The sequence below is a fragment of the Phyllobates terribilis genome, unplaced genomic scaffold, assembly GCF_046119375.1.
Source record: "Phyllobates terribilis strain yellow unplaced genomic scaffold, ASM4611937v1 Scaffold_5__5_contigs__length_657084704, whole genome shotgun sequence".
NCBI classification, from domain to species: Eukaryota; Metazoa; Chordata; class Amphibia; order Anura; family Dendrobatidae; genus Phyllobates; species Phyllobates terribilis.
Window position 1 is genome coordinate 538795054 of NW_027362765.1, and position 16043 is coordinate 538811096.

Below are 16043 nucleotides of genomic sequence, written 5' to 3' on the forward strand. Positions count from 1 at the left end.
ATCTCACTATATCGCATCTTGCACGAAAGCAAATTACAAAAATCAGCATTTTAGTGAATTTTTGTAAAATTTGAGTAAAATTAATTTGAATTCAAATTTATTTACTCATCTCTAATCTCTCCCCAACCATGAATCCCATTATGGAAGAACATGATTAGTTGGTGAGGGGGAGTAGGGCTGGTGTCCTGGCGCATTGTCTGTTACTTCTCTACAGTGTAACAGTGATTTATTTGCCTGCACTAATATCCAGGACAGAAGATTGTGCTGATGTTTTGTAGGCGTAACAAGATGGAGCTGGGGCTGGAGTGGAAAGCGGTTTGGATGGAGTTGCAGGGGCTGTGCTCACTGATGGCTTACAACCCAAAACAAGAGCTAATGGGAAATGTAGTCAGAAGAGAGCAGAGAATTCTAAAGAGGAAATGATGACTACAACAGCAGAGCTGATGCCAGGAGACCAGAAGTGAAGTAGAAAGGTGTAAAACAACATAAAGATTGCCAAAAAAGGTATTTGGTATTTATATTGGCCATTATCCCTTAGGCATTTATGGCAAAAACAGTAACTGAGTCAAGGTAGTAGGCAACTTCTTTAAGCCTATCCAATCCTATAGAAATAGGATAGATGACCAACTGAAGCAATATCTTCATGGAGACGTTGGGGAGGATAAAGATATTTGTCATTCTCGTGTTTCTTTTTTTTTGTTGAAAACTAGTGTTGAGCGAGCATGCTCGACACTGCTCGGTACTTGCCCGAGTATCTCACTACTCGGGATGTTCGGCGAGCACTGAGCATTTCCGGGCTACTCGGGCGGGAGCTCGGGTCTCCGCCCTGCACGTTTGGCGCTCTTTACAGAGCCAATGAACATGCAGGGATTGCCTGCCAGTCACTGTAATGCCGCAGCCATGTTGTTTGTGGGCATTACAGTGATTGGCTGGCCGCACAGCGTCACCTCGAGTATTTAAAACCGGGCGCCGCCATCTTGGACACAGTCGCTCCCAATCAGACAGTGTAGGGAGAGTGCTGCTGATCTAGGGAGATATTTATACTGCGAAATAGGTAGAGTAGGGTCTCTAAAGCCAAATCAAACAAACAGTCCTTCTCAGGACTAATATCCATCCCAGATATCAGGCAGGCAGGCTGTATAGGAGACGCAGTGGTTATACCAGCAAATGCTGCATTACAGTCCTGTGTGCTCCTACTGGTCAAATTGCTAGACTTATTCCCCGGTCTCAGGGTCCAGGAAAAATCTTTTTTTTTTCCATCTAAATCCTGTATTTTTTTTTCCTCAGTCAGACTGTCCAAATACACGTCTTATTAACCTTTTGGTATCCCCCCCCCCCCAAAAAAAAAAAAAATGAGTGTGTCTGTGACTGTTCAGACACCAATATATCTGTTTAAAAGAGTCTGGTGTAGGCCAGAAAAATAGAACTGTGGTTTTGCAGTTCCACGGGTCAAATCTCTGTATTATCCTGTTTTTGACATTTTTTGCCGTAAAAAAACAGTAATAGTGTCTCCTTGATTGTTCAGACACAAATATATCTGTTTGAAAGATTCTGGTGTAGGCCAGAAAAATATAACTGTGGTTTTCCTCTTCCACGGTTCTAATCTCCTTTTTATTACCCTTTTTCCATTGATAGTGCGAGTGTAAGCTATTTTACTTCATTTACAATGGGCAAGGCGCGTGGCAAGGGACGTGGAACTGGACGCTCTGGTGATGGTGCGTGTAGAGGACGGGGCTGTGGCCAAGGTGAAAATGTGCAACGACCAACAGACACATCTTCTCGCTCCCAGTTCTTGACCGAATTACTACGAAAGCACAAGACAACAAGATCACTATTGCGAACTGATCAGTGTGAACAGGTTATTAATTGGATAGCAGATAATACTTCCAGTTACCTGGGCACCACCACCTCCGGCCTGTCTTCCACACGATCTAATCTTAGTAGCCGTGAGTCTCGACTGCATACTCCTCCTCACCCTGATGCTCCTTCCTCCCACCATGCCGAGTGTCGTCAGACAGCAAGTGATCCCACACTTGGACACTCTGAAGAGCTGTTCACTTGTCCATTTCCATATTTGTGCCCCTCGCCTGCTCTAGAGATGAGCGGTGTTCGACTAGAACTGTTCGCCAATCTCAAATTCGAGCTGTTTTGGGCGGTGTTCGAGTTGTTCGACGAACCCGAACGATTTGCAAAAAATTCGGCTGTTCGAGGTTATGTTCGATAACTGTTCGTGCACCAAAAGCGTAACTGGATTTTTTCACATCATGCAGGGATTGTCTGCCACTCACTGTAATGTCACAGCCATGGTGGTTGTGGCATTACAGTGATTGCCCAAATCGATGGGAACAGTGCCAACAGTGAAACATGAAAAGCCGGCAATTCAGCAGCGGCATACACCTGTACCCGACAATTTAGAACCGAAAGAATAGAGCTTCACACATAGATTAGATAGATATAAACATGTCAGCCACATATATACGAAGTACAGTGAAAGTGCTGCTTACTGTACTTGTCATTTAGTGTAAAGGATTTATCAAAAAAAATAATAGTGTTTTCATGCACCGTCTCTTTAAAAAAGCCGGCCGGCAATTCAGCAGCGGTACCCGACAATTTAGAATAGAAGGAATAGAGAATCACACATAGATTAGATAGATAGAAACATGTCAGTCACATATATATGAAGTACAGTGATAGTGTTGCTTACTGTACTTGTCATTTAGTGTAAAGGATTTATTTAAAAAAATAATAGTGTTTTCATGCACCGTCTCTTTAAAAAAGCCGGCCGGCAATTCAGCAGCGGTACCCGACAATTTATAACAGACAGAATAGAGCTTCACACATAGATTAGATAGATAGAAACATGTCAGTCACATATATATGAAGTACAGTGATAGTGTTGGTTACTGTACTTGTCATTTAGTATTAAAATAAAGGATTTATTATTAAAAAAATTGGCGTGGGGTTCCCCTTAATTTTAGGCTCTAGCGGAGGTTAAGCAGACGGCTGGGGCAGATGTTTGAAGCCTGGGAAGGGGGTAATACCCACGGAGCTTCCCAGGCTACTAATATCAGCCCCCAGCTGAATACATAGCCTTTACTAGCTATTAAAATGGGGGACCCCCCAAAAAAAATGACGTGGGGTCCCCCCTAATTTAATAGCTAGCAAAGGCTAGGCAGACAGCTGGGGGCTGATATTAATAGCCCAGGAAGGGAGCCATGAATATTGGCCCCCTCCCAGGCTAGAAACACCAGCCGTCAGCCGCCCCAGAAATGGCGCATTCATAGGATGCGCCAATTCTGGCACTTAGCCTCGCTCTTCCACGCTGCCCTGGTGCGGTGGCAGGGGGTAATAGGGTTGGGGTTGATGTCAGCTTATAATGCCAGCTGACATCAAGCCCAGGTTAGTAATGGAGAGGCGTCTATAAGACACCCCCATTACTAACCCCATAGTCAAAGTTAAAAAAAACACAAACACCCAGAATAAAGTCCTTTAATTGAAATAAAGACACAATCCTTTATTGTTCTAAATTAAACCATACTTACCGTCACGCCCATTCCAGCTGAAGCCAACGATCTCCTGCAATAAAAGAAAAATAATAAAGCAACCTCATCCTTACCTTTCCATGGTTCCCACGACAGCTTCAGCTCTGCTACATCGAGATGACAGGCTGGACCGCAGCAGAACGCTGCCATCCAGCCTCTCATCCCGCAGACACTGAGAAGCGCAGGCTTGCTTGCGCTGCTCAGCGTCTCTCTGTGACGACATCCAGATGAGCCGAGTTCATGTCCAATGAACTCGGCTCACCTCATGCACGTCACTGACAGCGTGGGAAAATTCTCAAGCTGAAGCGGTGAGTGCAGGAGAATTCTCCCACGCTGTCAGTGACTTGCATAAGGTGAGCTCATGTCCAATGAACTCAGCTCACCTCCTGCACGTCACTGACAGCGTGGGAAAATTCTCCTGCACTCAGCGCTTCAGCGTGAGAATTCTCCCGCTGAAGCGCTGAGTGCAGGAGAATTTTCCCACGCTGTCAGTGACGTGCATAAGGTGAGCTCATGTCCAATGAACTCAGCTCACCTTCTGCACGTCACTGACAGCGTGGGAGAATTCTCCTGCACTCAGCGCTTCAGTGTGAGAATTCTCCCACGCTGAAGCGCTGAGTGCAGGAGAATTTTCCCACGCTGTCAGTGACGTGCATGAGGTGAGCCGAGTTCATTGGACATTAACTCGGCTCATCTGGATGCCCTCACAGAGAGACACTGTGGAGCGCAAGCAAGCCTGCGCTTCTCAGTGTCTGCGGGATGACAGGCTGGATGGCAGCGTTCTGCTGCGGTCCAGCCTGTCATCTCGATGTAGCAGAGCTGAAGCTGTCATGGGAACCATGGAAAGGTAAGGATGATGTTGCTTTATTATTTTTCTTTTATTTCAGGAGATCGTTGGCTTCAGCTGGAATGGGCGTGATGGTAAGTATGGTTTAATTTAGAACAATAAAGAATTGTGTGTTTATTTCAATTAAAGGACTTTTTTCTGGGTGTTGTGTTTTTTTTAAATACTTTACTAGAAATTCATGGTGGTCATGTCTAATATTGGCGTGACCCCATGAATTTCGGGCTTAGGGCCAGCTGATAATGCCAAGCTGGCCCTAACCCCTTTATTACCCAGTGAGCCACCGCACCAGGGCCCTGGATGAGTTGGGTACAGCGCCAGAAGATGGCGCTTCTATGAACGCGCCATTTTCCGGGGTGGCTGCGGACTGCAATTTGCAGCGGGGGGGGCCCAGAAAGCTTGGGCCTCCCTGCGCTGCAGATTCCAGCCCCCAGCTGCCTAGTTGTACCTGGCTGGACACAAAAATAGGGCGAAGCCCCACATATTTTTTTTTTAATTATTTCATGAAATTCATGAAATAATTAAGAAAAAAAGGCCTTCCCTATATTGTTGTGTCCGGCCAGGTACAAATAGGCAGCTGGTGGTTGGGGGCAGCCCGTTCCTGCCTGCTGTACCTGGCTGGACACAAATATAGTGCGAAGCCCCACATCAATTTTTTTTAAATTATTTCATGAATTTCCTGAAATAATTTAAAAAAATTGAAGTGGGGCTTCGCACTATATTTGTGTCCAGCCAGGTACAGCAGGCAGGAACGGGCTACCCCCAACCACCAGCTGCCTATTTGTACCTGGCCGGACACAACAATATAGGGAAGCCCTTTTTTTCTTAATTATTTCATGAATTTCATGAAATAATTAAAAAAAATTGAAGTGGGGCTTCGCACTATATTTGTGTCCAGCCAGGTACAGCAGGCAGGAACGGGCTGCCCCCATCCACCAGCTGCCTATTTGTACCTGGCCGGACACAACAATATAGGGAAGCCCTTTTTTTCTTAATTATTTCATGAATTTCATGAAATAATTAAAAAAAATTGAAGTGGGGCTTCGCACTATATTTGTGTCCAGCCAGGTACAGCAGGCAGGGACGGGCTGCCCCCAACCACCAGCTGACTATTTGTACCTGGCCGGACACAACAATATAGGGAAGGCCCTTTTTTCTTAATTATTTCATGAATTTCATGAAATAATTAAAAAAAAAGTACGTGGGGCTTCGCCCTATTTTTGTGTCCAGTCAGGTACAACTAGGCAGCTGGGGGCTGGAATCTGCAGCGCAGGGAGGCCCAAGCTTTCTGGGCCCCCCCCGCTACAAATTGCAGTCCGCAGCCACCCCGGAAAATGGCGCGTTCATAGAAGCGCCATCTTCTGGCGCTGTACCCAACTCATCCAGGGCCCTGGTGCGGTGGCTCACTGGGTAATAAAGGGGTTAGGGCCAGCTTGGTATTATCAGCTGGCCCCAAGCCCAAAATTCATGGGGTCACGCCAGTATTAGACATGACCACCATGAATTTCTAGTAAAGTATTTAAAAAAAACACAACACCCAGAATAAAGTCCTTTAATTGAAATAAAGACACAATTCTTTATTGTTCTAATTTAAACCATACTTACCATCACACCCATTCCAGCTGAAGCCAACGATCTCCTGCAATAAAAGAAAAATAATAAACCAACCTCATCCTTACCTTTCCATGGTTCCCACGACAGCTTCAGCTCTGCTACATCGAGATGACTGGCTGGACCGCAGCAGAACGCTGCCATCCAGTCTGTCATCCCGCAGACACTGAGAAGCGCAGGCATGCTTGCGCTCCTCACTGTCTCGCTGTGACGGCATCCAGATGAGCCGAGGTCATGTCCAATGAACTCGGCTCACCTCATGCACGTCACTGACAGCGTGGGAAAATTCTCACGCTGAAGTGCTGAGTGCAGGAGAATTCTCCCACGCTGTCAGTGATGTGCATGAGGTGAGCTCATGTCCAATGAACTCAGCTCACCTCCTGCACGTCACTGACAGCGTGGGAAAATTCTCCTGCAATCAGCGCTTCAGCGTGAGAATTTTCCCACGCTGTCAGTGACGTGCATGAGGTGAGCCGAGTTCATTGGACATGAACTCGGCTCATCTGGATGTCGTCACAGAGAGACGCTGAGCAGCGCAAGCAAGCCTGCGCTTCTCAGTGTCTGCGGGATGACAGGCTGGATGGCAGCGTTCTGCTGCGGTCCAGCCTGTCATCTCGATGTAGCAGAGCTGAAGCTGTCGTGGGAACCATGGAAAGGTAAGGATGAGGTTGCTTTATTATTTTTCTTTTATTGCAGGAGATCGTTGGCTTCAGCTGGAATGGGCGTGACAGTAAGTATGGTTTAATTTAGAACAATAAAGGATTGTGTCTTTATTTCAATTAAAGGACTTTATTCTGGGTGTTTTGTGTTTTTTTTAACTTTGACTATGGGGTTAGTAATGGGGGTGTCTTATAGACGCCTCTCCATTACTAACCTGGGCTTGATGTCAGCTGGCATTATAAGCTGACATCAACCCCAACCCTATTACCCCCTGCCACCGCACCAGGGCAGAGTGGAAGAGCGAGGCTAAGTGCCAGAATTGGCGCATCCTATGAATGCGCCATTTCTGGGGCGGCTGACGGCTGGTGTTTCTAGCCTGGGAGGGGGCCAATATTCATGGCTCCCTTCCTGGGCTATTAATATCAGCCCCCAGCTGTCTGCCTAGCCTTTGCTAGCTATTAAATTAGGGGGGACCCCACGTCATTTTTTTTGGGGGGTCCCCCATTTTAATAGCTAGTAAAGGCTATGTATTCAGCTGGGGGCTCATATTAGTAGCCTGGGAAGCTCCGTGGGTATTACCCCCTTCCCAGGCTTCAAACATCTGCCCCAGCCGTCTGCTTAACCTCCGCTAGAGCCTAAAATTAAGGGGAGCCCCACGCCAATTTTTTTAATAATAAATCCTTTATTTTAATACTAAATGACAAGTACAGTAACCAACACTGTCACTGTACTTCATATATATGTGACTGACATGTTTCTATCTATCTAATCTATGTGTGATGCTCTATCTTTCTGTTCTAAATTGTCGGGTACAGATGCTGAATTGCCGGCCGGCTTTTTTAAAGAGACAGTGCATGAAAACACTATTATTTTTTTAAATAAATCCTTTACACTAAATGACAAGTATAGTAAGCAACACTATCACTGTACTTATTATATATGTGACTGACATGTTTCTATCTATCTAATCTATGTGTGAAGCTCTATTCTTTCTGTTCTAAATTGTCGGGTACAGATGCTGAATTGCCGGCCGGCTTTTTTAAAGAGACGGTGCATGAAAACACTAATATTTTTTTTAATAAATCCTTTACACTAAATGACAAGTGCAGTAACCAACACTGTCACTGTGCTTCTTATATGTGTGACTGACATGTTTCTATCTATCTAATCTATGTGTGATGCTCTATTCCTTCTTGTCTAAATTGTCGGGTACCGGTGTATGCCGCTGCTGAATTGCCGGCCGGCTTTTTTAAAGAGAGTGTCTTCTGAGCAGTTTGTCAGCTTTTGGACACCTTTGCAGGTGTTTTCTATGTGTTTCTATGTGTTTTTGTTTGCCTGCCATTGGTTTTAACGGTGTTCGACGGTGTTCTAAGGTGTTCGACGAACAGTTCGACGAACAGTTCCTCGAACATCCCGGTGTTCGACGAACCGAACCCGAACACTACGGGGGTGGCTCAACACTAGCCTGCTCGGCTTGAAGTGGTGGAAGAGGAGATCCCATGTAGCGATGCCCAAATATTTGAACAGCCACGGCCAGAGGAAGTTGACGCTGGCAATTTGTGGACAATGACGAGACACAATTGCCACGAAGTGAGGAGGAGGATCGTGCAGCGCAAGTGGAAGAGGAGGAGGTGGTGGATGATCTGGTAACTGACCCAACGTGGCAGGAGGACACGCAGAGCGAAGCCAGGAGCACACAGGGGGAGGGAGGCAGAAACAGGCAGGAAGGAGCAGTGTGGTGGCCTCAGACAGAAGGCGGGAAACCATTCCCCGTAACACCAACACGAAAGATGTTGCCAGTACAACTGGTAGGTCTTCCAGAGTCTGGAATTTTTTTAAAGACTCTGCTGATAACCCCAAAAAGGCCATTTGTACCACCTGCCATGCCAGCATCAGCAGGGGTAACAAAACTACCAGCCTGACCACCACTAGCATGATCAGGCACATGGCAGCAAAGCACCCGACTTTGTGGGGTGAACCCCAGGGTCCACGACCAGTGTCAGCGGGTGTCACCACTGCTTCTTCCGCTGTTGTGCGTGTAATAGAACCCCCTGTTGTGCGTGCAAGGCAATCCCCTGTCCATACTGCATGCAAAGATACCCCCTCCTCTCAGTCTTCACTTGTTATGGCAGTTTTTCAAGAAACAGCATCAACATCCACGTCCACGTCCCACCACAGCGTTCAATTGTCCATATCCCAGACCTTTGAACGAAGGCGCAAATTCGCAGCCAACGCCCCACAGGCCACAGTCCTAAATTCGCACATTTCACGACTGCTTGCATTGGAAATGCTGCATTTTAGGCTGGTGGAGACAGAATCCTTCCGCAACCTTATGGCGGTGGCCGTCCCTCGGTACTCGGTCCCCAGCCGACACTATTTTGCCCGGTGTGCCATCCCCGCACTACACAAGCACGTGTCCCAAAACATCTGCTGTGCCCTCAACAACGCAGTTACTGGGAGAGTCCACCTGACAACGGACACGTGGACAAGTGCTTGTGGCCAGGGACGGTACATCTCCCTGACGGCACACTGGGTAAACATAGTAGAAGCCGGGACCCAGTCGGACCTTGGGACGGAACACATCCTCCCCACACCGAGGATTGCCCTATGTCAGTCAGAGTTGCCCCCACAGTGTACAGCTCCTGCGCATCCTCCTCCTCCTCCTCCTCATGTTCAGCCTCCATCTCAGATATCACCACATCAGTTACAAGCTGGAAGCACTGCAGTATTGCCTCAGCCAAGCGGCAACAGGCTGTGCTGAAACTCAAAAGCTTAGGTGATAAACCTCACACTGCTTGTGAGTTGTGGACAGCTGTGAAAGAGCAGGCAGATCTGTGTCTGAGACCGCTGAACGTACATCCAGGCATGGTCGTGTGTGACTATGGCCGTAACCTGGTGGCGGCTCTGAGGCGAGATCACACATGTACCATGCCTGGCTCATGTGCTTAACCTCGTGGTTCAACGGTTTCTTAAATCCTACCCCGAGTTGCCAGATCTGCTCGTCAAAGTACGCCGCCTGTCAGCTCATTTTTGCAAGTCGGCGACAGCTTCCGCCGCCCTTGCTGTGTTGCAGCAGCGTTTGCAGCTTCGGCACACCGACTAGCGTGTGATGTCCCCACACGTTGGAACTTTACCCTCCACATGTTGCAAGGATTTGTGAGCAGAAGAGAGCAGTTGTGGAGTACCAGCTGCAACATGGCCATCGATATTCAGGTCAGACTCCACACATAAGACCTCAGGAGTGGATCTGGATGTCTGACATATGTACCATCCTCACAATCTTTGAGGAGTTTACCAAGATGGTGAGTGGCGATGACACCATCATTAGCGTCAGCATCCCAGTTGTCTGTCTTTTGCAACGCTCTCTGCAGAGAATTAAAGAGGAGGCATTGCAGCCAGAGTATGATGAGATGGATCAAGAAGCCGTAGTGGTCGATTACACACAGCCCAGCCTCATCTCATCCCAACGTGCATTGGGGGACAATGAGGGAGAGGAGGAGGAGGAGGAATAACAGGGGCTGGTATCATGCGCTGTAGACGGTAGTACCTGTACAACTGTCATACAGTCGGTTCAGCGTGGGTGGCCTGAGGACAGGGGGGAGGAGGAGGAGGAGATCATGGTCAGTAGTCATCTTGGTGAGGACACGGAAGTCTTGCCCATTACCAGTCTGGCACGCATGGCTGACTTTATGTTACGCTGCCTTAACCGTGACCCTCGCATTGTCAAAATGTTGGATGACAGTCATTACTGGTTAGACCCCACTACAAGGACAACTTTCACTCTCTTATTCCTGAGATGGAGAGGTCTACAAAAATGTGGCAGTACCAGAAGGCCCTTACTGCAGAACTGTTAAAAAAATTCCCATCTGAACACGCTAGCGGCAGAGGTCACAGTTCGTTGACCAACCAAGGCGTACAGGCGAGAGAGACGCAACTCCAATCCAGCAGAGGCAGGGGAACACTGTCAACATTCTGGGACAGCTTTCTGAGACCCGCCCAGCTTGCAGGCCCTGAGGCTCGGGGTACTCTCACAAGGAGTGGAAAGTTTCAAAAGATGGTGAGGGAGTACCTTGCCGACCGTACCAGCGTTCTCCGTGATTACTCTGTGCCTTTTAATTATTGGGTATCCGGGCTAGACACTTGGAATGAACTCGCTCTGTACACCTTGGAGGTCCTTGCCTGCCCTGCCGCTAGCTTGTTATCGGAGCGTGTTTTTAGTGCCCCTGGGGGAATTATAACATCACCACCAAATGACTACAGAGTAACAAAGTCAAATCCACTGTGTTTTTTCGGGAGGTGTATTCCCATGCACCGCTTCACACCCACACATGGGTATACGCTTCCTCATTTCGGCTGTATTTTGCTCTTCTCCTTATCCTCAGCCTCCACCACCACTATACCACCAGGGTGACCGTGGTCCGTGTTGCCAGCATTGCAAGTTCCTCCGTCCTAATTTTTGCCAGCTTTTGCTTGGAAGGCATAGGCAAAGACTATGGGAGACCCACTCCCCAATAATGGGAATAATGTTTTTAATATGCTGTAATGCATGGCTCTTGTAAGGGGCATTAAAATCGTCTTGTTAAGCTACTGCGACCTCCACGTCTCTTCCAAGGGGCATTTAAACCATCTTATTAAGCAACTGAGACCTCCACCACTTTTCCAAGGGGCATTAAAACCGTCTTGTTAAGCTACTGCGACCTCCACCTTTCTTCCAAGGGGCATTTAAACTGTCTTGTTAAGCTACTGCGACCTCCACCATTCTTCCAAGGGGCATTTAAACCGTCTTGTTAAGCTACTGCGACCTCCACGTCTCTTCCAAGGGGCATTAAAACCGTCTTCTTAAGCTACTGCGACCTCCACGTCTCTTCCAAGGGGCATTAAAACCGTCTTGGTAAGCTACTGCAACCTCCACATCTCTTCCAAGGGGCATTTAAACCGTCTTGTTAAGCTACTGTGACCTCCACCATTCTTCCAAGGGGCATTTAAACCGTCTTGTTAAGCTACTGCGACCTCCACGTCTCTTCCAAGGGGCATTAAAACTGTCTTGTTAAGCTACTGCGACCTCCACGTCTCCTCCAAGTGGCATTTAAACCGTCTTGTTAAGCAACTGAGACCTCCACCACTTTTCCAAGGGGCATTAAAACTGTCTTGTTAAGCTACTGCGACCTCCACCACTTTTTCAAGGGGAATTGATATTATCTTTTTATATCACTGCGAACTCCACCATTCTTCCAATGGGCATTGCATTTCCTCCTAATTTTAGTCAGCTTTTGCTTTTCAATGCATAGGTGAACACTAAGGGAGACCCACTCCCCAATAATGGGTAGAAGGTTTTTAGTATGCTGTAATCAACGTCTGTTTCAAGGGGCATTGCAGTTCCTCATAATTTTTGGAAAGCCTTCCATTCACTGCTTAGGCCAACAGTACACAGGAGACCCAGTTGCTATAAATGGAAAAAACGGATTAGTTAAGGCCCTCTGACCTCCATGTCACTTCCAAGGGGCATTAGAGTGCCTCAAAATTTTTGGTAGGCATTGCACTCACTGCATGCCCTATAACTGTGTAGCCGAACCTCTCCTTTTGGTACAGAAACATATCCTACTAGACATGTGTGGTTGACTGGCCTGATATTGATGTGAATGGTCCCTGTTCCTCCTGCTATTTCTCCTTTGCCACCACCTCATCCATCATTCATCACCTGAAGCTTTGTTTTAACGGGAGTCATAGAACTGGGATAGTAGCAGGAAAACATCCAGCAATCCTCGGAGGAGGTAGGATATGCACCAAAACACTGACCACCTCAGGCCTAGCCGCTACTACATATGTGCGCTTGCATTCCAAGAAAACAAAGCAGATGCTAACTTCTATCGTCATCATCATGCTCCTCACCTTAGCACTCTCAACTCCCCTGATGGAGAAGCCAGGGCCCACCCGAGGAGTCTGGTTCTCTGGTGGGCTCGTCCAATGCTGCCCTAAAGCAGGCCGGGCTAAGAAAAGTGTGTGGGGGGGTGTGTTCCAAGGAGAAATAGGGGCGGCTGGGGACCGTTTATGGACACCCGGCCGCCCCCAGGCAGCTGGGGACCGTGTGCGGGCAGCTGGGAACTGAGTATGGATACCTCGCTGTCGAAGCAGCCATGAGGTAGTGGCCAGCTTCAGCCTCCTCCAAACTAAAAGGCCCCATTTCAAGTGCAAGCAAGCTAGCAGTATGGTATTTCAGCCTGGGGGTGGGTGGCAGGTTGCACATTTACGCTTGCATTGCAAGGAATGGGGATGGTACAATTGAACACTGCCCTGGGATAAGGACTTGCACGGGGATAGTTGCAAGTCTGCATCTTCTGATGCGGAAAGGATCACTTCTGATGGGCACACTTTTAGGCAGTGACCTGGGTGTCAGAGATGCTTCCAGGGGTCTTCTCCATGCTGTTCCCATGTCTTTTCAGCACTGTATGCATGTGTCACACAGCACATGGCCAGATAAGATTGTAAAATGTTAAAATGACATTTCCTAGTGAATGCATTTGTCATGGTTGAAAGCAATACAAAAGTGCAAAAACGCATAAAAAATGCTACTTGTGAAAATAGCCCAAGGTGTGGAGGAGTATTTTTTTGGGAGGTTATTTATTTGACCTTATACACAAGTCTTTACCCTGGAAAGGAAGTTCCTTAACATATTTCACAGGAAAACCGTTTCAGCTTCGTTTTTGAACGTTTTATTGTGAGCCCGTTAAAGTGGCTTAATACCTCTGACCATGTTATTGACAGCAGTGACCTGGGGGTCAGAAATGTTTCCTGGGGTGATCCCCATGCTGTCCCCATGTCATTTGAGCACTGTCACTATCGTTTTGGGCACTTTTAGGCTTTCTACAGACTGCCGGGCTTGCCACCGCAAAAATGCTCGGGACTCCCATAGACTAACATTGGGCTTGTTGCTCGGGTTGAGCACCCGAGTGTCACGGCGAGCTCGGCCCAAGATTCGAGCACCCGAGCATTTTAGTGCTCGCTCAACACTATTGAAAACCTTTTTCAATCCCCAAAAAATTCACAAACACAATCATGCAGGAAGGCACTTTATGTGAGTGCTTTCCCACATAGCAAAATACAGTTAGAATGCCATGCTAGGAAAGGTAAGATAACCACAAAGTACAGTAAAAAAAAAAAAAACATTAGTGTGAAAAAGTGATGTGAGGGGAACCTTAATCAAGCAACAGTGGTGTTTTTGTGCAATCTGAGATCAGATCAAAAACACAGAATTTTAAAATTAAGTATTTAAAAAAATACCTAATCATTCAAGAAAATATTCAAATCACAAAGCCAGCAAAAATGTGGAATGTTTTAAAATAATCCAGTATTCCAGATGCAACTAAAATATACTTTAAGTGTTTATCAGAAATAAATGAGAATCAAATTAAACTGCTGGTTGCTCATATCTGTGGATTGTGTTTGGTTTTCATAGTACTTTTTATTATTAGCATATTGTTGAGAGTGGCAAGTTTTAAATATGGTTCAAAAGGAAGTAGAATGCATACATGCATTTTCTATTCCCTGTGAATAGTTACTATTAATCATTGTGCATTTTTAGCATTGTTATTTTTATAGAGCCTTCTTTTATGTTTCATTTTTATTTGTGCCCAACCTCTGTCCCACTTTGTTGTACTAATCTATGCAAATTATAAATAGCTGAGTACGCAAAGCTATAGTATAGTGGCTTTCTCGGCATTTTTACTTTAACTATTGATGTGCTTATTTGTCTCTATTTTCAGTGAAGTTGGTACTACAAGGATCTAAAAACAAAATAACCATGTAAGCTGTCAAGGATGACACCAGAGAGATCACGCAGAATCCCACCGCTGCCACCAATTGTCAAAGATCGCAGGCAGGGGGGTCATTAATGAACCACCCACGCTGGTATCTTTTGGAGCGAACAGCTCTCTATTGCCCCCTATCATCTGGACAATTACACGATTGGCCGACGATTAACGGAGGAGGCCACAGGCTCTCATCACTAATAGGCTATTTATTTGAAAACTAACCGTGAGAGTACGGTATATACACCGAATCCAACGCATGGAATATATGTGTATACCCTCGTACGGGCACCGTTAACTCCACAGTAACCTAAGAAAGAATATTAGCTGCCACCACCAGTCGTTCTTACAGGCTGACTGGATTCCTGATAGGTAGCATATGGCTTTGAGGTGCGGTTTACAGAACAAAAGTAACAGAACTATTACATTTTATATTTAATCCAAAATTAGGCATTGTTTTTGAAAAATATACAAAAGATTTTACAAAGGGGACAAAACAATACAGCAAATACAATTGCAGAAAATAAAAGGAATTAACAAAAGAACTTACTGCGCCGTTCACAGAGATAAGTCAACTTAGCCAAAAGGAGAGCGCTTCGCTTGAGGACTTTCAGTGAATGGGATTCAAGCATACACAATGTGTATCTCTCTTCAGGAACACAGATCATAATTCGCCTGGACCTTTTATCAGTACCTGAGTTGCACCCACACACCCCCCTTAATGACATCATGCGGGCTGGGTTGTGGGTTGTTCTCAGCCCTTCAGGATTTTATGAAATTCTTAACTTCTGTGATAAGGTCTCTCCGGATGATCGCAGAAGTTCGAGATTGCTGCCATATTTTTTTATTGGGATTTTACCATTACACAGAGACCAAACATGACATAGCTGGTGTCAGTTATCTGGTCATTATTAAATTGTGACTTATAGGCAGGTGTTATAGTTATGCAAAAACATGCATGTTGTTCCCTGATAAGCCCTGAAGCTGAAAACGTAAGTCTCATCAATATCGGATCTATACCAACCCCTACATTCATAATTTTCCACCGGTGACAAGCCGTCTGTTGTAGATGTTCTGAGGAAAGGACTTGCGTTCTGGATGAACAATAACTATCTCTAACAGGTGTTGGATATTTGCTTTATTCTTTTCAAAACTTAAGAGGCTTTTCCTGTCTAGTTTATATATCTCAGTCTTTCATACAAAAGACATCCTCTCTTCACTGAAGGGGTCCTTTGCCCTAAAAGGGGCTCTTACATGTTAATTATTCATATCGTAATTATTTTCCTCACCCCCTTACTATAGGTAATCTACCACTTACTTATGTCCATTGTTCTAGTCTAATTCAAAGGCAGCCCAGATTGCAAGCTCTTGTGTGGCACCCTGCTACCACAGGTACCACAGGACCCAAAAGGGTGCATGGATGGACTTCTCCACAAGAGGCCCTCATTACAAACAAACATCTCCACCCTTCCAACTCATACCACCAGAGGGAGGCCGTTAGGGATATAGATATATGGAGGGTGGAGCCAGGCAGTTAGAGAGTGAGTTTTAGTCAGAGAATGTGCTGCCACTGAGAGCAGT